The following is a 21707-nucleotide window of genomic DNA, read 5'->3' on the forward strand; positions in this document are numbered from 1 at the left end:
TTCAGTAGTATTATAAGGAGTTTTACTACCATAGGATTTTCTGAGTCTAAGAAAATCCAGTTCCTGAATACCTAATGACTAAGCACCTAACTAGAAAAATCCTAAGTTTCCTTCTGAATTAGTTCTGGATTCTCAAAAGCCTCTTACAGCTCCTCAGAGTCAGCATTAGGAATTCACTTGAGCCTACCAGTGAGCTTCCCACTTACGGAGGCTTGCCTGTTCAGGTGCCATGCTCAGGGCTGCCCTGTAGGCTCTCGAAGCATGTGCTTAAGGCACCAGCAAAGCAGGGGCACCAAAGAGACTGAAAGAAATTCTGCTTTAATTAAAGAACTCACAGATTCTCTTACAATCAAATTCTGGAAAGAAGTTATTTTAGTTGCGGCATACATGTAAGTTTTGTATATAACAGTTTTGCAGTTTGAATTATGTCAGGGAAGAGGTCGTGCTGGATATCTTCCATTTCCCCTTCAGAACTACTCTCCATCCTGCTCTGTGCCCCAGGAGGTGCTGTCCCACATGGACTGCATCAACAGGCTCCTTTGCCTTCTGACTTCAGGTTGTGTTGATCCAATCAGTAACACCCTCGGAAGATCAAAAGGCTGAGGGACAGATGGTCAGGGTATTTTTCCCCTGGCTTCTAAATTGCCGTGTCACTAGGTTGTGTCCCTCTACCAAAGACTGCAACTCCTATCAAGCAGCCCTCTCTAGCTTCTAGCTCCTTCTCTTTGCCCCTTCAGATCTAGGGATAGAAAAGACTATTCCTTTACTAGCTCTGGATAATTCATTATTCCCTGTTGGTTTCTCTGAACTCTGCCCATGTCTTTGTAAATAGTCCTTCCATTAAAACTTTTCTCAGATTACCCAGTTTGAGTGTATTCTGTTTTTTTACTAATATTTTGACTTGAGCACCATAGTTCTGATGCTTTGGGTTCCTCAAGGTCTTAATTCAGCCTTTTCCGTGTCAGATGTTTTAACTTATTGTATTCCAAATAGCTGCCTATCACAGGTAATATACTTACTTTATAGATGAGTAAACAGGCTCAGAAAAGTTAGGTAAAGTAGTTTTACAGCAAATAACTCTCAGTTCTAGTAGTCAACCCAAGCTTGCCAGTCTGCAGAAATCTGTTCCTCCAGCTAGCTAATTGTCATGTCTCCAGAACTAGAAGATCATACAGTCAGACTAGACCCAGGCAATAGCTTTGAAGATATTTAAGATATTTAATGGTTTCCTTTTCCCTAAAAGCCTTTGGTTAAAATTTTTAGTGGAATTCAGAAGGTTGGAAAGAAAGATGAATGTGTTGATACTTCCTTTATAGAGAATTTTATATTTTATTTTGCACTTTTAAAAAACAATTTAATGGAGGTACTTGGGATTGAATCCAGGACCTTGTGCATGTTAAGCATGTGCTCTACCACCGAGGTATACACCCTTCCCCCATTACAGGTTTAAATTGAATATTTCAACCCTATTATCCAAATGAGTCCTGGACTTGGAGCCTCATTTGTAGGATTAGTATTTTTTTCTCTCAGCAAGGAAATAAAAACAAGATTTTATTGATACATTTATAATGTTGAATCTATACTTACAGCAGCATTTTTGTCTAAATAATAAATTAGGTGCTGAGAACTGAGTTTCCTCTTACTAGATACTTGTTTTAGGATCTCAGAATTGTTGTTGATGATGTTTTAATAAAGCTCGCTTATCTTTTGTGGTAATGCAAAATACCCACCCAAGATGACCATACCTTCTATCAACCCTAGTACCAGCAAAGTGGTCAAGGTGTTTGGTTTCAAATCCAAGAGTGAGACAGGAGACCTTGATGTTAATGAAACATTTTGACTAAACCGCTTTCCTGAGGAAACCAAATCAGAGGATTGGTTGTTGTAATAGTACAACTGATGGCAAAGTTTGTGAGAGGTGGCAGTGTCAGGAAGGAAAGACGACTGGGTTGTTACTGCCATTTGTAAAGAACTCTGCTTCTGCGATTTCATCGCTGGTATCTGGCAGTGGTAACTTTCACTACTGAACTTCTGGTTCCAACACTGGGATGGAATTGGCAATAAAGAACGAACATAACATAGCTTAGTATCATAATCTGTGCCTTCTTAGGAAGTTGCTAGCAGCTGACAGCAGACATACTATACACCAATTAAAATGACAACCAGGAAGAAAAAGAAATTAAATCTTGCCATGGTTTGGCTGATCATACCAGTATAGTCCTCTGACACATCTGCCTCCACTCATCTTCAACCAACCTTTATCATAAATTTGACAAATTGTGCAGGTATATTACATTATGCTGCAATTTTAATCCACTCTATTAGGCAATTGATTATCTACTTTCTTTTATATATATATTAATCTTATGGATATACTCCCAACCAAGTACTAATCAGGCCCGCCCCTGCTTAGCTTCCGGGATCAGATAAGATCGGGCCCATTCAGGGTGGTATGGCCACAGACTGGATATACTCTTCTTAATGCTTATTAGTTAGACAACTTCTAAAGAAATTAAGAAGAAAACAGTATACTGAATGGCTGATGGTTTAATGGGAGTAATCTCCAGACAACACAGAATACAAGATAATGGAGAAGAGATGGAGAAAAAGGTATGAGGAAAAGTACAAAACATTTAAAATGCTTGAGATAGATAAGGATGGATGAGATGATTGCTGCTTTTCCAAAAGGTCAGCTCCTTGTCTATCAGTGGAGCACTTGAAAGTCAGGCATATGTGGAGGGCTGTGGTATGATGAAGTTAATGCTTTGGCCTTTACAAGTGCAAAGAGGTTCCTTCTCTCACTTCATTCTTACACAAATAAAAGAGTACATGAACTCTCTCTACTGGATAGACAACATAACAGTAGGGGAAGGGTATAGCTCAAGTTGTAGAGCGCATGCTCAGCACCCAAGAGGTCAGGGGTTCAATCCCCAGTACCTCCTCCAAGTGGAAATCAATGAAGAAATCTAATTACCTCCCCCCTCATAAGACAACACAACAGTACATGACTTACATAAGATCTCCGAGCTACCAAATCTGGTCTTTTCTCCCTGCCTCTGCTGACACTCTTTTTCCCTATAAATGGAAGATTCTACATCTGTGTGTCTAAATACAGTAGCCACTAGCCATATGCAGCTATTTAAGTTTAAATTAAAAGTAAGTTCCTCAGTTGCACTAGCCACATTTCAAGAGCTCACCAGCCACACATGGCTAGTGGCTACTGTACTGGGCAGCACAGATACAGATTTTCTCCATCACCAAAGAAAGTTCTACTCAACCACCCTGTTCTACATCTAGTAGATCCAAGTGCATTTTTTTTGTGTATAGTAGAAAATACTTACACAGTCTATAAGCTTTTCTCTACCAACTTCACTGTAACAATCTGCTATTCATCTAAGAATGCTGTATCACTAACCCCTACCACTTAAAATTTTAATTATGTTCACAAATGTAATACATATCCATTTTCCAAATTTTGAAGGAAAAAAAAAACCCACAGAAAGTGACTATCCCTTTTTATAAACCCACCTCCTACAGACAATTATGGGTAACAGGTAAGTCTGGGGCATATGCTTCCAGCTATGTTCTCATACTCTAGTTTACGCATTTAATTATTTTTAGTAACGAAGACAGGCTGTGCCCCCTTGGCCTGCTCCCCTTTGTAACCAGTGCCACACATTTTCAGTCTTTGCCTTATGAAGTTAAGTGTGCCAGGATCAAACCTGTGACCCCTGATGTCATGCTCTAAGTCATGAGGCTCACCACCAAAGGTGACTTGAGAACGAAGTGATACTTGGCCAATGCATACTTGGAGAGCATTTCTTCCTTGTTTAGATTCTTTGGCTCAAGAATGTTCTCCAGCCTGATTTCGCAACACTAAGTGACAGTTTTGTGGCATGCACATATTTGAGGAATGTGCCTTTAAGCTCTTGGGCTCAGTCCGTTTAAGTGGCTCATGTAATGAATTCACTCAACGTTCTTGCCTCACTGGAGATGTCAACTGCTCTATATTTGGAACTAACGCTTGCAACCTTATACACTGCTGCCTGGGTGTTTAGCCACACATTTTGGTTATTACCATGAACTGGACTGAGGAAGTCATATGGTGACAAATTTCACAAAGCCTTTGGTGAGGAGGGATGTCGCTGGCTTCAAAAGAAAAGGATCACAACAGGCAGGGACTTCAGCTTGCTGCAGTTGTTGAAATGAGGCCATGAGTTCCTCCCACTGGAGAGGAACCTGCTTACCTGCCTGACGCCTGCTGGGCACCAGCCTGAGCAACTGTGGTACCTCCACTCCTGTGCTTGCACTATTAACTTGGTAACTACACCTCACTGCTTCGACAAGTGAAACAAATGAGCCATCCACCTATAAGTGACCCAAGTGTGCACGAAACCAAGGGAAAGACCTGAGATGAGAATTGTGTGAAGAGCTTTTAATGTCCCTGTCAACCCTAGTCTACCCTTGACCACCCCAAAAGGATGCTGGGCAAAGGTTCTCATTGGTATGTTAGCATCAGAGAAACAACAGATGAGGTGAGAACAGTATCAGCTTTTTTGAATCGTGACCATAAAAATACAGTGGCACTGTGCCCTAACCTCACAACCTGCTATTTGATGTGGGAGGTGTGCATTTTGGCCACTAATCAAAAGACCTTAATTACTGAAGTAGCAGGAGCAGCTTGTCAGAAAAGCCCCACAGCACTGGACCGGAAGGCAAGGTTCTGATGCGTTAGGTCCATGGCTATGGCATCCAGACAATAGACTGATTACAGGAGCTTTCAGAGCATATTATCCAAGGCACAGACTAAGTGATCAGTTAAGGCAGACTTGGTCTCTGCCTCATGGAGCTTACAATCTAGCAGGAACAAGAAAGAGTGAATGAGTAATCTGAAGTGTGATGAGTCTTTGGAATGGGAAGTGCAGGGTGGGATAAGAAGAGATTACTAGGAAGACCAGTGTAGCTTGAATGTTCAGGAAGGCTCCTATGAAGAACGGTGTTAAACTAAGACCTGAGAGATGAGGAGTTGCCACCAGGCAAAGAGGACAGGCAAAAGTGTTCAAGGCAGAAGAAACAGCGCGTGCAATGCAAGGCCTACAGCTGGAAAGAATGTGACCTATTGGAGGAACCAAAAGAAATACAGAATAGCTGGAACAAAGTGAGGGTCTTGGGAAAGTGGTGAAAGAGGGATCTGGAGAGGTGGGCAAGGCCCAGACTAGGGGGAGACTTAGGCCAAGTTGAAGATTCTGAACTTTAACTAAAGGACAATGGGAAACCATCAGTTTCCTCATCTGTAAAGTGAGAAGAATCATCACCTCAGAGTCAGCAGTAAACAAAATGAAAAGAATACAGGTGATGAACTGGCTACAGAAGACTGATCATTGCCTTTCTGCATCCCCATAAGATTATGGGAGTAAAATCTCTGAGGGAGGAATGAAGTGGGAGGAAAGGGGGCAAGGCACAACCATGCAAGGAATGACACAGCAATTGAGGACAGGACAAATTGGTTAGAACCAAGATGGTGGAAGATTCGACTTCCAGTAGACCTTGAGCCTCGTGGCACACACACAGGCGCCATGACAGCTCCTAGGTTGACCATAAAAGGTCAAAAAGTAGGCGGGGGAGGGGGGATCGTTTCCTGGAAATCCTCACCCCTGCCCTAAAGTAGTGGAATAATCCTCCTACTCATTAGCATGTGAAATTACCGAGCTCATAAAACCTAACAACTCAGCACCTGGTGGTCACACTCTCTCTTGCCTTCTGAGGCAGCCTGGACTCTGTCTATGGAGTGTGTATCTGCTTTTACTTTATTTTTTAAAATATACTTTTACTGAAGTATAATCAGTTTATAATGTTGTGTCAATTTCTGTTGTAAAGCACAATACTTAGTCATACAGGAACATACATATATTCATGTTCATGTTCTTTTTCACCATAGGTTACTACAAGATGTTGAATATAGTTCACTGTGCTGTACAGTATAAACTTGTTCTTTTTCTATTTTATGTATATTAGTATCTGCAAATCTAGAACTCTCAATCTACCCCTTCCCACTCCCTCCCACCAGTACCCTTAAGTTTGTTTTCTGTATCTGTGAGTCTGTTTTTGTTTTGTAAATAAATTCGTCTTTTTTTTTAGATTCCACATATGGCTTACTTCACTTAGAATGACAATCTTCAGGTCTGTTTTTACTTTAAACTAAACACCTGCACCTCTCGGTCTCTCTCCCTCTCACCTTTCCGAGATGGCCCACATTCTGCCTGTGGAGTATGCATCTCCTAAGCCGTTTTCCCGTCTGAGCGAGACAGACCGCACTGTGTCTATGGAGTGTGTATCTTTCTAAATAAAGTTGCTTTCACTTAAAAAAAAAGAATACAGATGAAAGGCCTTTGTAAGTTATAAAGTATGATGGGAATATCAGTAATAGTAGCAGTAGTAATAATAAGCAGTGCTGCTTTCTTAATAGAAGTAACAGTTCCAATCTCCTTCTAAGTGGGAATATGAAATAGTCTGTAAAATATAAAAGCCCCACTTAGTCGAGGGAACTGGTGGCAAGGTCAGAGGTTTATTTCAGCTGAAACTTCCAGTGTGAGGTTCAGGAAGCCCAGCAGGGAGCTTGGCCGTCTGGAGCAGGATCACACCATCCACGGCCCTGTGTGCTTCTCAACTCCACACCGACCCCCCAGCGCCACTTTCAGCAACACCACTCCCACCAGAGCAGAACGGCTGACACCTTCTTTCCCCTTCATTTTTCCTGCCAGAGCTTGGGCCCAGCATCTCCGAGGTCAGCTTTTGTAGAAGCTGTCATCATTCCCAAAACATTACACTCTTCTGAGATCTTCAAGGCAAAATAATTATCTCAGTTAGCACCCGCATTACATTTTAGGAAAAATTCAACACCTTTCCAAATCTGTGGCGTTTTATTCTTACTGTGGTTCTGTGAAGTAGGCACAACTGAATCTCACAGAGTGGATTTGAAACCAGAGGCCCTCCTCTCCTATTTGACCAGCACAGATTTACTACCAGGAAAACCTAATGGTTCCTTTTGGGTCATTTCCTCTCCACCTGCAACACATTAAACTTTACCCAAGGACAGAAGGGGAGAACTTTTGCAGGTACAGGCATTTGATTTGGGTCCCATTAACCTTTTCCCAGCCCTGGTCAAACAAGCCAGACACAATTCTTCCCCCGAGGTCACCAACTACCACAAGTGCCCCACAGTACCACAGACCAGAGGTTGCAAATGTGTGTTTTGTCTTTGACTTACATGATGCCCTGTAAATCTTTTTGAAAATTTAAATGCCAGCTTTTAAAAATCATGGTATTTCACATAAAAACCCAGATTTCCAGTTTTCTTGCAAAATCAGAAGATCTGGCAACAATGTCAAGCTGAGAACTGACTTATGACCAGCACATTATACCACAGTCCCCACTTTGACCAGAGCCCTCATGAAGGTCCTGTGCCAGGCCCAGAATATCTGAGTTGGTACACCCACTCCCGTACAGACCAGGGGTCATGAATACCCAAGCCCTCCTTTGTGACCCTTTCTCATGCACCGGGCTTACTTTGGGAATGTTTTGGAGCCTATTTTGTACATGAGGAAACAAGCCTAGGCCATTCCAGTCCACCTCTGGTGGCTCTTAATTATCGGCAGCTACTTCCCAAGAGTAAAGGTAAAAAGCTTCATTCCCTCAAAGACTGCTGTTAGGTCAATCATTTCTGCTGTTCTCCTCTGTTCCATTCTGGCCCCTTTGTTCATTCATTCATTCATTCATTCAAAATTTAGAAGTTTTTTTTTTTAATACTTAAGAAGGTGCTGGAAGAGTGACCTCAAATCATTTTTGGAATGAGTTGGAGAATTTTAAAAATGCATTACTGGAATCCCACTTCTGGGGATAGATCCAAAAGAACTGAAAGCAGGATCTTGAAAAGATATATGTACACTCGAACTCAGAGCAACATTATTCACAACAGCTAAAAAGGTGGAAGTAACCCAAGTGTCCACTGATGGATGAATGGATAAACAACTGGCTACATCCATACAATGTAATATTGTTTAACCTTAAGGAAGAAAATGGATGAACCTTGAGGACATATGCTAAGTGAAATAAGCCAATCACAAAAGACATATATTGTATGATTCCACTTACAGAAGGTATCCAGAGTACTCAAATTCATACAGACAGAAAGAAGAATGGTGGTTGCCAAGGGCAGGGGTGAGGGGAGAGTAGAGAGTGGTTGTTCAATGGTATAGAGTTTCAGTTTTGCAAGATAAAAAATTTCTGGAGATCTGTTACACTACAATGTGAATATACTTAACACTACAGAACTTACACACTTAAAAAAGGTTAAGATGGTAAATTTTTCTAACCACAATTTTTAAAAAAGTTTTTTAATGCATCACTGGGTGTCAGGAGACCTTAGTTCTGCTAGAGGCTCCAACAATGACTTGCGTGACCTTAGGGAAGGCATTCTTTGGAACTCAGGGCCTTTTCTGCAAAATAGGAGGGTAGAAGAGATACTAAATAAAAACACCAACCTCAGTATGGGGCAGACGGATGTGATACTGCTGTATGAGCAATTCAACGCTCTGCAAATATTAGATGTGGTCATCAACTCAAACTGTGGTCTCTGTGGTGTCTTTATCTTGGATTTAAAAAAAAAAAAAAAAAAAAAGTAAAGGTCTGTGTTAGGTGCCAGAATCTTACAGAAGAAAGAACAAGAGCCTGCCCTCAAATTGCTCACCATCTACTGGCAAAAATAAAAACAGAACTAGAAAAAAAATTTACAATATAATGTGTTACGGGTCAATCTAACATACATTGGATTCAAATATATACAACTTCCCTGTAATGGGATGAATGGGTATACACCATGATATGATGTTCAGGTAAATCAAAAGTCTCAAATTAGTTAAGAGAACACAAGTTTAAAGCTTGACAATCCTTTCCAGGTATTTAGTCCAAAAAAGAAAAAAAGTGTGTGTGTGTGTGTGTACACTTTCATCACAGCCTTTTCTTTAGACTCATTTGTATTGATATTTAATTCAAAAATAAATTTATGAACATATTAATTCACTAACTGAATTTAATTAACTCAATTCCTGTTTTAAACAAAAGAAACCCAGAGTAACTGCAACAAAGAGCACCCCTGCTGGCTGGAATGCAGTCTACAAAGAGGAAAGCCCACGAGAGCTGACGTTAGAGGCGATCAATAACCACACTGTTTACACAATTCCGCCTCCATAAATACTATCCACAGCCAAGCTATTTAGTTTACTACAACTAAACTGTGTTTCTTTTTCAGTTTTTTATAACATTTTTTTTCCTGGAGTTAATCATTAATAAAAACAAATTGCTGGGGTTTGTTCTGTTATTTGCTTAGTTTTCCATGTCCCTATAATTAATTTATTCTCCATCACTACCAGAAGTGTAAATTTTTCCTCTATCCATTTCATGTTATCCCTTGGAGACATCCCTTCTGGGGCCTTCGGTCGTCCCGCTCCAGTCCAGACTGGTTACTCTCAAAGGCCTGCAGCCAGGTTATCTGTCTGTTGCCCTGGGATTTCCTTTCATCAGCATCTCAAGGATTCTCTTCATTTCTCATCTCTGTTGAATATCCTGTTTCCAGGAGCACATGTCTTCCTGTTTCTTGGTTTATTCTCTCATTTTGGTGTACCACATCCCCCAGTCATTTCCTGAGAAAGGGTACATGGATAGTAAGTAAAAATTTTTTCAGATTTCACACATCTGAAAATGTGCTTACTTTACTGAATTCACAATTTGGCTAATTCATAAAATTATAGGTCACAAATAAATTTTTCTGTTCGTGGTTTTTTTTTGTTTTGTTTTGTTTTGTTTTTTTAGTGGAGGTGCTGAGGATTGAACCTAGACCTCACGCATGGTCATAAATAGTTTAATAAAAGCATTCCTCCACTGTCTTCCAGCATGGCTGGTGGGAAGCAGGGTGCCATTCTGATGGCTGATCCTTTGAATGTTAACTGCTTTTTCTCTGGAAGGTTTTAGTAACCTTCCACTATTTACCCAATAATCTGAAATCTATTTCTTTTCCATCCATTATGTTGGTCACTCAGTGGACTTCTCATTCTGGAGATCTAAGCCATTCAGTTCTGACTTCTCGAATTATTTTTCGATGACTGCTTTCCCTCCATTTTTCTGTTTTATTTCTCTGTAACTCCTCTTAGTTGAATGTTAATCCTCCTGGGATACTTCTAGGTTCAAAACTTTTTATGCCTATTTTCCACCCATTTATTTTCTTTTAGGATATTTTCTCAATCTTACCTTCCAACCCTTTGATTGAAGTTACTGGTTATATTATCTTAATAATTTATTTATTTTATTATTATTTATTTATTTTATTTATTTTAGTGGAGGCACTGGGCATCAAACCCAGGACCTTGTGCATGCTAAGCATTCACTCTACCAAGGAGCTATACCCAAACCCCTGGTTATCATATTTTAAAGATCTGTATTCTCTAATGTTCTTTTTTAAAAATAACTTCCTGTTCTTGTTTCATGGATGCAACATCTCTGTATGACAATGTCATCTTTAAAGATCTGTTTCATTCTGTCCTTTGTGCTGTTTCTGTATTCTCCAGTTTTCTTGCTCTTGTTTATTTATTTGGTGTTTGTCTTTCGTTTTAGAGGCTTTCCGTGACTACCTGATGATCCTTGACAGTCCACTCATGGTTAAGACCAAGGCATTAAAATTTTTTGGGAGCTCTGTGTTCATGAGACAGGGCCTCTCAGTTGACAGACATTACTGGGGACTCTCAGCTTAGTATCTCTAATGGGTTGAACAGTGGCCCCCCAAAAAGATATGTCCACATTCTAATCCCCATAATCTGTGAAGTGACCTTATTTGGAAAAAGGGTCTTTGCAATGTAACTGAGTTAAAAGTTCTGAGATCTGAGTGAAGGATCTTGAGATAAGACCATTCTGGATTACCTGAGTGAGCCCAATAACAAGTGTTATAAGGGCTACAGAGGGGAGAGACACAGAAGAGGAGAAAGTTATTTGAAGATGGAGGCAGACTGGAGTGATGCAGCTGTTAAGTCAAGGAGTACTTGGAGCACCAGAGCCAGAAGAGGCAAGTAAAGAAATGCTCCCTACAGCCTCCAGAGGGAATATGGCCCTGCTGATGTGTTTCCAGACTTGACTGATTTTGGACTTCTGACTTCAGAACTGTGAGAGGAAACTGCTTTTGTTTTAAGATACCAAGATTTTGGTACTTTGTAACACAGCCCTATGTATGGAAAACTCATACAGTATCCAAAGGTATTTCTTCTCGAGCTGGTCAGTTTTCCCAAAGGATCGTCCAATCTACTGATTAAAGGGAGAACCTCAGGGGCACGTGTGACAAGAGGACCAGCTCTTGCCATGTGTTATGTAGTCTTTTACCTAATTTCCTGTGTTTTAGTACAGTAAGGTACCTTGTTTCTGCTTTGCCTAGCACCTCACAGTTCAGATTCTTTCTAGAATAACCTTCCAACAGGTGTATAATCATGTTTTTAAAACTCTTCTTTGGGGGAGGGTCTAGCTCAGTGGTAGAGCACATGCTTAGCATCCACAAGGTCCGGGATTCAATCCTCAGTACCTCCATTAAAATTAATAAATAAAATTAAAAAACCTAATTACCTCCTCCATAAAATTAAAAAAAAGAATTTCCCTATTTACTGATGCTTTGACATCTTGGGGCCTTGCTAGCCCTGGAGAGGCTGCCCCTCCCAGGGCGAGCCAATTCTTAGAGACAGTAAACCATTTTCTTCCAGTGTACCTTTTATATACAACCAATCCAAAACCCTTACTTACCACCTACTTATCAGGCTCTCACAATCAGTTACTTTTCCTCCACCCTAATCATTTCAGGGCCAGACACCAGACAACTATAGGCAGTCCCTATGCCCCAAGGTCCACGAAAATTAAGCTAGCCAATCCTAAGCCTGCTTACCCTGCCTCACCTGTTCCTTTCTGTGGAAACCACAGTAAAGGTCCTGGCCAAGCTGTTTACCAATACAACAGAATCCAATGAAAAGGAATGAACTATTGATATGTGTAACAATGTTGATGATTCTCAAAAGCATGCTGAACAAAAGAAGCAAGGCACAAAAGAGTATATAGTGCATGATTTTATTTACAGAATTCTTAGAAATGCAAAAGGAAATGTCAGAAAGCAGACTGGCTGTAAGATGGATGGGTGACTGCAAAGGGGCACAAGCTGTAGTACTGGTTAACTGGTTCTAAAACAATTTTTTTTTAAAGAAGTCTTGATCTGTGGCACTTTCCCAATTTCAATGAAGTACTCCCACAATGGCTAATTTTGAGCTACCAATGTGATGTCACTAAATGTAAATTCGAGAGATGTACACAAAGCTGGTGCTCCTGAGCAGGTACTAGGGTACAAGCCAGCTTCGGCTGCCACTATAGAAAGGAACAAAGGTGATGAGAATGTTCTATATCTTGTGTTGGTGGCAGCACGGACTTATACATTCGTCAAAACTTATCAAACTGTACCCTTAAAATGGGTGCACTTCATTGCCAGTAAATTATACTTAAACAATGTAGAAGATTTTAGGAATACGGCAAAATGCTTTGCTATATCATGTTTTGTGAAAAAGGCAGAACAGGAAACTTTATTTTTACGTGTTTGCCTATGCAAATTCTGTAGGCAGATGGACAATGCCTGGCTTAAAAAAAAAGTTTTTTCTTTCTTTGTATTTAAAAGCAGTAGATAGCAAAATGGTTGAGAGCTCAGAATCTGCAGCTGGACTGCCTGGGTTGGAGTTCAAATCCCAGGTGTCACTTCCCAGCTGGGTGACCATGAATAACTAAACTAATCTCTTCGAGTCTTAGCTTCTTGATTGTAAAAGGGGCATAATAATAGTACCTATCTCATAGGGTTGTTGTGAAGATTAAATGAGTTAATATGTGTGTGGAGCTTAGAACAGTACAGAGGAAGGGCTTTATAAAAATTAGTTACTATTTTCATAAGGCAGTGATACTCTTTGGGCAATAAACTCACCGTGTGGAATACAGGGATTTATGACACGGCAGCTGACCTCAAGGAGCAGTGGTTCTCAACTGCAGGGGGTGGGGAAGCTATTTTTGCCACCAGGGAACATAGCAAGGTCTGGAGACCTTGTCAGGTTTCTGACTGTCAGGGTTTGAGAGGGGTGTGTTACTGGTACCAAGTAGGTAGAAGCCAGGGATACCGCTAAAAAATTCTACAATGCACAGGACAGCCCCCTAGCAACAAAGAATTATTTGGTCCAAAATATCAACAGTACCAAGGCTGAGAAGCCTTGAATTACAAACTAATAGGGGACAAAAGATATTTGTGTGCATACAAAACGTACAAACATGAGATAATAGAAAACATATATATTAACCTCTGCCCCCAGTGCCTGGCACGTAGTTCCTAAAACCTTTGTCACATCCTAAGTGATAAGAGCACCAGGAGCCTCTCCTGTTCTAGTATTTGGTCTTCCACCCCCGCCCTGACTCCCTGACTTTAGGGCTCCTAAAACCCTTATAAATTTCAAGTGATAAGAATACTAGGAGCACCTTATGTTCCAACGAGGTGACTCTGCGTGGGCACCTGGATGGTTCCTGGATGGCAGCTGGTCACCAGAAAGACCAAACCATAGTTAGGAGTATGGAATTTTAAGCCCTGTCTACCAGCCCCAAGTTCTCTAAAGAGGGGAGAGGGGCTGGAAATGGAGTAAACTGATCATGCCTACATGAGAAAGCCCCCATAAAAATCCCAACAGCGGTTTCAGGGGCTTCCAACTCCCACCCCAACTCCACAGGGACAGCAGATCCTGTGCTCAGGACCTTCTCAGACTTCATCCTATGTACGTATCTCTTCATCTGGCTATTCATCTGTATCCTTAATCATATCCTTTAATAAGCTGGTAAATATAAAGTGTTTCCCTGAGTCCTGTGAGCCACTCTAGAAAACTGACAGATCCCAAGGAGGGGGCCATGGAAATCTTAGATTCATAACCAAGATGGACAAAAGCTGTGGGTAACCTGGGGGCCTACTACTGACAACTGGCATCTAAAGTAGGGGGCAGTCTCATGGGACTGAGCCCTTAACCTGTGGGCTCTGACTCTATCGCTAGGTAAATAGTGTCAGAATTAAATTGACCCCCTGTGTCAAAGAACTGCTTGGAGGGGAAAAACCCCCACACATCTGGTGTCAGAAACTATCATGAAGATAAAAGGAGACACATAAGAGGAAAAGAGCTGGGTGTTCTCCAAAACAAAGGAGATCATCAAAATTGAGCATGTACTCAAATAAAGGAAAAAAAGAACAGAAAGATTAGAAGACAGCTGGCCCAGAATACAGGATACCTTTGTAACACCGGGCCAGGAAGAGGCTTCAGTGAGCCTCCGGGTTTGTGAGCCACCAGGCATACTTCAATGATTTTCAAGTTTTAGCTTATTCTATTGGTACTTTTTTTTTTTTTTTTTTAAAGCTTGAGTCAAAGTTAAAAGGTTTCACTTACTTCTCCATTATACTACCAGTATGAAAACCCATTTGGAGTCAGTCCAGATATGTTTAGTTCATACTAATTTTTAATGCCACCTGACAAAGAGTTGAACCAATTTAAAATTCTTAAAAGTATGTTTTTTTTAAGGTGGGGGTGCCAAAATGTTACACAGTAATACTTTAGTTTTCATTTAAATTTGAACTAGGTTGAGAAGTATGCCAATTTTTCAATAATTTGGGATTACAGGTGATTTCTGCTTAACTCTTCATGCTTTTCACAATTTCTCCAGTGAGAGGCATTATTACCTTGATAATTAGAAAAAGAACAAAGGAAGGATATAAAGAATTGAATAAACAAAAGGAGAAAGCGGCTGAGGGTGTCGGATCTGTCTCCAGGCTCTTGGGCAAACACAGGTGGGGGCAGGGGAGACTGAATAATCCGCTCTAGTCCCCTCATTTCTCACGGACCCTCCCAACTCAGGAGTCAGGAAGCTTTCATCTCTACAGTCTAGCTTTTCTTCTTCTTCCTTCTCTTTACATCCCCAGTATTGAGTTTCTTTCTGCTTTGGGGGTTGGGGTAGGAGACACATTTAAAAAAAAAAAATCTATTTTCAGAAAATTGTTCATAGATGCTTGGCTGTGCCACATGCCGCTGGGCCCTCACCCTTAAGCTTTTAAATCCTTCAAATTTTCTCCCTACCCCTTTTTCTTGATCTTTAAAAAATTAATTTTTAAAATGTTTTCTGATCAAAAAAGTAATGCCTGTTCATTGAAGAAAAATTGGAATAGACAGAGAAGAATAAAAAATGAACATAAAAATCATCTGTAACCCTACCATCCAGAGACAGCCATTATTAACATTTGGTTTATTAACATTCCTAGTCTCTTTCCTATTCATGGATACATAGATTTAACACAAGATTCTCTTCTTTGAACAAACAGGACATCTATATGAATCTGCAAAACTTTTAAACTGAGGTATACCACATCTAGTCAAGTGCATAAAATGCATGAATCTTGTACCACTTGATGAAATTTTAATATAAATACCTACAATATTTTACCTTGCTCTCTGGACTTGGCAATCTATTATGAACATTTTCCACATGTTTAGATGATCTCCTATAGCATAATTTTTAATGGCTAGCTACGATTGTAATAGTCCATCATACCGACATGCTATAACTTATTTAAAGAATCCATCATTGTTAGATTTAGGCTATTTTTAGCTGTTAACTCCTGCATTAGTTTCCTATCATTGCTGTAACAAACTACTACAACCTAGGCTTAGAGGAACACAAATTTTCTTACAGTTCTGAAAGAAGTTGAAAATGGGTCAGCAGCACTGTGTTCCCTCTGGCAGCTCTAGGGGAGAATCTGTTCTTTGCTGCTTCCAGCTTCCTGAGGCTGCTGACATCCCCTGGCTCACAGCCCCACATCACTCAGGCCTTTACTTCTGTCATCACATCGCCTTCTCTGACTCTGATCCTCCACTCTTCCTCTTATGAGGACCCTTGTCATTATATTACAGATCATCCAGGATAATCTCCCCATCTCAAAATCCTTAATTTAATCATAGCTGCAAAGTCTCTTTTGCCAGGTAAAGGAACACATTTTCAGGTTCCAGGGATTAGCATGTGGACAACTTCTGGGGAATGTTACTCTGACTATCACAATATTAACTGTCCACTTGCCCACTTCTTTCCCTACCTCTGCTGTTCCTTCTCTACTGCTGCTTCCTTTCTCTTCTCCCTCACTCTTATTGCCTACTAGTTTGTTTGTTTTTTTTTTCCTCTGAGGGGGGTGGGAGGGTAATTAGGTTTATTTATGTATTTTTAATAGAGGTACTGGGGATTGAACCCCACACCCTGCACATGCTAGAGCTATACTCTCCCCCATTGCCTACTAGTTTGTAACCCCATTTCCACTCCTAAATCTTTTTCTTTTCTCTCTTTATAGATAATGTCCTTAAAGACATAATTTACTTGTGGGAGCTCAATGACTGTCTATTGACATCTAACTTCTTATTTTCTGAGCATCAGCCCTTCTCCCAAATCCCAGTCAAGAATGTGCAGTTCCCCTTGGATGTCCTCTTATGACCTTAAAAACTAAATGTTTCTAAAACTGGATACATGACCCCTCCCCCAACCTCTACCCTACCTTCCTGCACCAACTCAGCTCCTATATTTGATCTTGTTTTTAAAATGACTCACTCTCAAAAATACTCAAGCTGAAGACCTAAGACTCACCTTTCAATCTTCCCTCTCCTCTGTATCTAATCAGCCACTAAATCCCATCAATTATTTTGTGACTTAGCATTCCTCTAATATTCCCCTAATATCTTGACTGTAGCTAGAACGTGTAATCAGAAGCCTTTCTCCCATCTAAACCATACTGCTTGTATGGGGTGGATTATCCTCTCCTCCAGGAAGCCCTCTGTGACGGCCCCTTCCTGGGATACAATCTCCCCCTCTAGAAGAAAAGACTCGAAATTAAGTGTCCACTATGTGCTCAGCTTTTTTAAGCATTTTAAAATTTAATCTTTAAGGTATGGTTTTAATCTTTACAAATGAGAAAACTGAGAGACTAACTAACTTAGGCAAAGTAACAGAACTGGTAGATGGCAGAACTTGAATCCCAGTCTGACCAACACCAATGGCAAGCTTTTTGCCTCTATTCCACATGGCCTCCCTGAAGTTAATGTCAGTGGTTCAAAACTTGACAATTCATTAAAATTACCTTGGGAACTGATTCTTAAGTCCTACACTAGAGCTACTAATAAGAGTCTCTGAAGGTGGAGCCCAGAAATTTACTTTTAAAAATTTCTATACTCTGCACAAGACATATTTATTACTAATCAGAATGCTTAAAACACATGCTTTATTCCATCAACTAGGATAGGAAGTACTGTCCTATTCATCTTTGTGACCCATCCAGTACCTTTACAAACAGGCATTCAAAAATATCTTTCAGGCGTTTAAGTGCTAGATAAGCTGTGAGGTACACTATGAGCTATAATGTTATAATAAAATACACTGACAAGATCAAATATAGGAGCTGAGTTGGTGCAGAGAATAATACCAACAGGTAGCACTTACTGAACCATCATATTTCAGACCCTCACTGTTCTAAGAAATTCCCATGTATTAACATCTTAGGACTTTGCAATAACCCTCCAAGATAAGATCAGGACACAATTTGCAAGGCCCCTTGTTCAAAAATTATTAAGAATTTCAATATGGTGACAGCAGAGCATTAAACCAAGTGAGGGGCCAGCATTTCTAAGTGCCTGTGTGACTGTACAGGTCTCACACCCTTAAGCCAACCCTGGTTAAAACACTTATCCCCATTTTACAGACGAGGGGCAGAAAATAAGCATTCCCAAGATCACACTGTTAGTGAAGTGAAGATATAAATGTGTACAACCTTGGCTGGAGAAGGTTTCATTGCAATCTCTGTATTCACAAAGTTCTCCAGTCCTTCAAGGTTCAGCTCAAAGCCCCCTTGTCTACTAAGTGTTCTCATAACTAAACCAGGAAAAAAGATCTCTCTTCCCCATTTGAAATTTAGCTCCATATTTGCTTTGCACCTTTCTTAAGGACTTTATCACATTCCCATGTTATACCTGAAATAACCTGGTGGGTGGTGGGGCACATCTAATAAATTCACGTAGCTGAATTAACAAATTAACAAGAATGAAAGAAGTAACAAATTTGTGCATGACTTGAAGACTGAGAGGGACAAGGAGAGAATTCTAGGCATTTGAGTAGTGATGAGTATTTCTGCAGTATCCAGTGATGCGGTTGGCTTGACTGGACCAATGGTACACATGGGGATTCATGTGGATAATACTGGAAAAGATGGCAAAGTAAGTTACAAAGCATCTTTAACAAACCTAGACAGTCACTTCTCACCAACCATAAGGACATGTTGCATCTGCCCTCTCATGTCCGCCAGCTTTGCTCAGGAGGAAACTTTACTCCCCTGGCAGCCAGTCTCCTCACATACACGCATTGTGGGTTAGTGGGGGAACTGAGTGGGCAATGCTAGCTGATCTCATCCATTCACGAATTCACTTGTTTAACAGACATTGGTGAGCATCTCCTGGCACAAGACACTTGTATTGGCACTTCACAGGAGAAAGGCTCCCTCCTGTGTGTGCTCAGACCAACCAATGATGTGGCACAGATGCAAAAGGTTAAATATAACTTGTTCAGGATCATACAGCAGGAAGTCACAGCTTAAGACTGAAACCCAGTTTCTCTCTTTAATTTCAGAATTTGCTCACTGGACATGAATACTCATGACATATGAAAAGTTACAGAGAATAGCATGTTAAAACCCATGTACTCCATACACAGCTCAAAATATAAAACCTGAACCCCCTCTGTACCTCTCCACATTCTACCAAACCACGTGGTCTCCAATTCCTCCTACTTGGGAAACATGGCAAATGGCACCACCAACATAGTGAAGCCAAGAGATCTAGACACTGGCGACACCTCCCTCTTCTTCCAATCAATTACCAAGTTCTTTAACTTTTACACTTGTTTCTATTTCCACTATTACTCCTATCCTTCTTCCTACAAGTATCATCTTATGTCTGGATTACTGCAATGGCCTCCAAACTGGTCTCTTCGCATTGACTCTTCATTCTTTCCTGTGTAATCTCCATGTTACAACCAGCCTTTTTAAAACTTCTGAATATCTGCTCTTTGGTCTTAGGATATAGACAAAAGCATTTGCATGGCATGCAAGGGTTTTCCCTTATTCAACACTCTAGCTGTTTCTCAATCCCTTGTTCTGTGTTTTGGGGGTACTGGCTTTCTTGCAGTTCCTTATAATCCCCAAGCTCCCTCTCTCATCACTAAGCCTTTGCATATGCTGTTCTTCCTTTCTCCAGCTGAGTAACTCTCTTCCCTTTCTCAGGTAAGCTTTCCCTGAGCCCCGTGGCTGGGCCATTCTTTCCCATCTGTCAACTTTACATCTTTACATCTGTTTGTGAGATTAACTGATTAAAGGCTTTCTTCCCTAAATAGGCCAAGGACCAAGAACAACTTGCTTAGTACAAAATACATGCTAAATGGATAACAGCCAATATATACGCAACATATACAGTATGCCAGGCAGTGTTCCTAGCACTTAACGTTTATCAACTCACTAAAATCACCCAAAAGCCCTATGAGGCAGGTATAATTATTAGCCCCATTTTCCATATAAGCAACATAAATTACACAAGGTAAGAGGTGGGAGAGCTGGGAAATGAAATCAGGTAGTCAGTTTCTGGAGTCTGAGTGCTAAACACTCACATTATAGTGCCTCAGTAGCATCTGCTGAAGGCAGGATGGTATCCAGTGCTAAGGACTAGGCAGCACCATCAATAACCTTAGCTCAACTAAAACAATATTTCAGTTGGATCGTGGTAAGGATCTTATATTTATGATTGGAACTTCGCTGCAAAACATTTATCTTCCCAGCATTTTATTCCAGCTACTTTAAAAATCCATTTGCCCTCTGGTAGTATCAGGATGGATGTCGAGCAGGAGGTGGCTCAGCAAACTGATAAGACAGGAGAAAGTTGGCCTGGAGTGAGACAGAACTGTGGATCATCCGTGTTATGGATAATTCTCATAAAGACAATTCAAAGATTTTCATGGATGTCATCTCATTTAACTTTCATTGATTCCTTATAAAGTTACACACAGAGGGCAATTCTTTCTCAGCTCGTAGATGAAGCAAAAGGCTAAGGTTAGGAGGACTGCTAAGCCACAGGAAATCAACATAGTCACAGAATGGGTAAGGAATGGTGTCCCCACACTTCCAGCTTCAGAACTGCAGCTATTTCTGGCAGGAAAAGACCTCTTCTTCCTTTTTTGAGGCTTAAAGGTAGCTGGTCAACCTTTCCTAATTCTTGGTTGGAATTTCTCAGCGGAGGACTGAGTTGCTGTTAGGTTTTCCCAGTATGCCTAAAGCAGGGCAATTATTCCAGAAGCTCAAGCTATTTCGTAAAGAGCTCTATAAGTTAGCTACCCCAATTAGCCCTAGGTCAGTACGGTGGAAAATGTAATAAATCAGGAAATTCTTCACCTGGAGCCCACGTACCAATGTTAGGAGAAATCAAGAAATTGTACACACATTTTCTTTATGTGTATTTTGCTAAAGAAAGGCTTTCATTACTTTCTTTCAGGGCTTATAACTAAAAAGGGCTAAGAATCACAGTCCTTTAAGCCTGTACACACATTCTTTCCAGTTTACAGTTGTGCCTTTATAAAAGGGGCACCTTCGCAGGATGAAACATTTACTCCAAACACCTGATAGTTGCGGGTGGGGGTCTAAGAGGAATCCAAATGCCCACCCTACATGAGCTAGACCTTTTAACAGCACAGGCCTTAAACTATAGACAGGTCTAAAGGGACTGTATTAGCATTCACCTCGTTGGAGGAGTTGCCTGTAAGGCCAAGCGCAGTCAGGAGCGCTTGAGTCCAGTCCCAACCAGGCCACTAAACGGCTGAGTAACCTTGGACAAGTTGCATACCCTCTCTGGGCTTCAGTTTCCACATCTGCAAATTGGAAGTTGAACCGCAGGGTCTTCAAGGTCCTTCCCAGCCGAGAGCTTGGTACCAAGTAGGCCTAGTCACTAAAGCAGCTTCCTGTGGGGGCGGTGCAAGGCTTTAACGGTTCCCCCTCCCCCGCTCGAGCCCGCGAAACCCTCTTCAACACGCCCCTCAGAGTGACAGCGCCTTCCCAACCGCAGCCTCGACACAGCTCCGCCCCCCTCCCGGGGGCGTCCCATCGTGCCCCGCGCCGGACTCCTAAAGCGGCGGGACGCCTCCCGCCTTTCTACGGCCGGGACCCCGAACTCCTCTCCCCAGTACTCTCGGGCGCCCTATCCTATCAACGTCTAGTATCCCAGCCAATCACGCGGGCCCGGAGTCTTACCTTCCGTCCACCCTCCTCCCAGCGCGCAGCCGGTCTGAGCTCAAGGCCTTTACTAGGCCAATCCAATCAGAGTCCGGCTCTCGCCTGCCCCACCCCAGCCTCCCTCCCCTCGGCCAATCCACGCGCCCCATTTCACTGCCCGCCCAGCCAACCCGGGCCTTGAAACCAGCGGGCGAATGGGCGTAGGGCGGCCCTTCAACGCTAACCATCTGGCCAATTGCGGATTCCGCGTGGCCACGGAGGCAGCCAATCG

At 41.4% G+C, this 21707-nt stretch overlaps 1 long non-coding RNA gene across 5 annotated transcripts in view; it reads right to left on the reverse strand.

Moving 5' to 3' along the window:
• LOC123618418 (uncharacterized) overlaps positions 1-21707 on the reverse strand; it is a 110034-nt gene that overhangs the window by 88097 nt on the left and 230 nt on the right. Inside the window, exons 1-4 of one of the 5 annotated variants that reach the window (XR_012499493.1) lie at positions 19825-21448; positions 9426-9698; positions 8541-8647; positions 12-6838 (exon numbers count right to left, since the gene is read on the reverse strand). This is a non-coding gene — a long non-coding RNA (uncharacterized LOC123618418). The other 4 variants (XR_012499495.1, XR_012499494.1, XR_012499496.1 and 1 more) reach the window with 4 other exon arrangements.

This window comes from Camelus bactrianus, chromosome 16 (genome assembly GCF_048773025.1).
Source record: "Camelus bactrianus isolate YW-2024 breed Bactrian camel chromosome 16, ASM4877302v1, whole genome shotgun sequence".
Classification (NCBI taxonomy): Eukaryota; Metazoa; Chordata; class Mammalia; order Artiodactyla; family Camelidae; genus Camelus; species Camelus bactrianus.